The sequence below is a fragment of the Martes martes genome (genome assembly GCF_963455335.1).
Source record: "Martes martes genome assembly, chromosome: 7".
NCBI classification, from domain to species: Eukaryota; Metazoa; Chordata; class Mammalia; order Carnivora; family Mustelidae; genus Martes; species Martes martes.
This window is the reverse complement of record NC_137894.1, coordinates 10,889,393-10,891,964: the sequence shown is the minus strand read 5'-3', so window position 1 is coordinate 10,891,964 and position 2,572 is coordinate 10,889,393.

The window sequence follows — 2,572 nt, the reverse complement described above, 5'->3', positions numbered from 1 at the left end:
CATCAGTTTCCATCATCATTGCTTTGCACCATTAGTGCAAATGTTCACTCAGTGAAAAAGTCAGATAACATTTCAGTATTATAATGGCATTAGTTTTCATTTCAAAAATTCCTTGGAAGGTTCTCAGAGACGCTAGGAGTCCACACACCACACTTTTAGAATGTCTGCTGTAGCTTACAGTTGATTCGAGAAGCAACCCAACATGCTTCCAATAAACTCCCTTTATCTGAAATCAGCCAGAGTTGGTTTCTGTTGATGTCACAAGTGTTCCATGTTAAAAACGTCACTGTTTATGGATAGTTGAATCTAAATGTGTAAGGAACTCTTAGTTTAGAGCAATTTATAAATAAGTCCCTTGTTATGATGACTTGCACAGCAAATAATCAGGGAGAATGAAAGATTCTAAAGTTTTACTTTACTAAAAAAATCTAACATTTGTGCTTTTTGCATTCTTGGTGTTGAGTCAGTGTTGAATAATCCAGTCTACTTAGGTCCAGGAATTGTGGCAGAAGAAGTATAAGGGTATTAATACTCTCTCCTTTCATATGAGTGCTTCAAATGACCTTACTGAGCTAAGTATTATTGTTCTTATTTTAGACATTAAAAAGAACTGGGATTTAATGGTTAAGTACCTTGCCCAAGGCCACTCAGTGGTCAAACCTCTCATCCCGGCTGAGAGACTCCAAAGCCCAGAACCTCTTTGCTCTACCACACAGGAATTTCTGATAAGGATGCAAATATGAGCCTGTGACGTCTGAGCTTTATGCCTTTGAAGGCAGTGTTGCAAAGTCATGGGCGTCCGAGGTAGTTCTTTAGGGAACTTCTTTTATAAGTTCTATCATGGTGATATGATAATACTGGCTTTCTACCAAAGCAACATTTCTGACATACCATAAAGTGACATTTTAGAGTTGGAAGAGACTCTGTCCAAATTTATCACCACTGGGGCATGCTGGAATACTCAACACACATTTTTAAATAGCATTCCCTGGGTGATAACCTGATTATTGTTCATCCCATGGAATCAAAATGAATCACATACAGTGGCAGGCATCTTCTTGGATGGCCCGAATAATCTCTGCTTCCTCATATTCATACCCTTGTGTATGTAATCCCCCCCGCCCCTGAGTGTGGACAAGATCTATAACTTGCCTCTAACCAATAGAATATAGCAGAGGTGTTGGGATGTCACTTCTATGATAAGTTTCATAAGATAATGACTTCTGCCCCGCTAGCAGACTCTTTGTCAGTTTCCACGCTTGTACATTTTAATGACGTAAGCTGCCATATTGGAAGGGTCCCCGTGGTAGGGAACTGATGGCAGCCTCTGGCCATCAGTCAGTGTGGAACCGAGGCTGTCAGTCCAATGGCCTGTGAAGAGTTGAATCTGGCCAACAACCATGATTGAACTTGGAAGCAGGTCCTTCCCCGGTTGAACCTTCAGATAAGCCCCCAGCACCTGCTAACACCTGAGTATACACGTGTGAGAGATCCTAAAACAGCAGACTCAGCTAAGCTATGCCCGATTCCGGACCCACACAAACTGTGAGATAATATACGTGTGCGGTTTCGAGGTAATTTGTTAGGCAGCAACAGCGATCGGTTACACGGTAGTATCTTTATCTGTCTCTATCTCTAGCACGATCAGGAGAGAGCTGTTTAAGGTCAGTGAGTTCTTGTCATGTGTCTTTACCTGTTCAACCACCACTGGAGAGTTTCCTGCCAGGATAATCTTCAGAGTGAAAGGAGGAGGGTCCTCAGTGTAGTTCCTAATGCTCCAGGAAAGCCCTCTGTGCTCCCCATCAGTTCCCACCTTTGGGCCTCCCACTGGAACCCTCCACAATTGTGTTTCTCCACTTAAGCATCATTTAGCTTACACACCAGAGGCAGCAAGTCAATTACTTCTGGAGTCTGAAAGTTCAGCCTGGGAGGGAGTTTATTAATCCCTCCATTGACTCGTTCCACAGCAAAGAATGAATGCAGAAATGCACTTCCCAATCCAGTTCATAAGCAGAGGTGCAAAATGTCTGGAAATTGACCTCCTTTGAGAGAAAGAGGGGAATTGGGGGAGATGCTAAAATATAATGCAATGCATAGGCATGAGGCAGCCTCTTCACTCTGGAGGCTTGTTTCCTCATCTGTAAAATGGGTGTTGACCTCCAGGTCCCATAGACTTTGGTTCTTAGTCTGTCATAATCTGGGTTGCCGTGGGCTGGCTCTCTGGGTCCAAAAAAAAAAAAAAAAAAGATTCAGAGAGAATGAAGACATACCTGTCTCCTAAAGGGGTTTTAGATTAAACGAAATAAAGAAAACGTCAACCCCGAAGCACAGAGCTTGCACAATAGTGAGCCTGACCGTGATTGCTTCCACGCAGGGGTTCCAGCCCCCGGCAGGGGGAGGGAGGCTGGGGCAGCCGGGGAGCGGGGCACTGCCCGCACCCGGGCCCGGTGGCCTGCCCCGCCCACGTGGGGCCGCGGCCCGTCGAATGACTCGGTGTAACGTGTTGGTGGCAGCGGCGGCGGCTGCGGCTCTTCCGGGCGCCGCAGCTTCCTGCCGAGCACCGCGCAGCCGC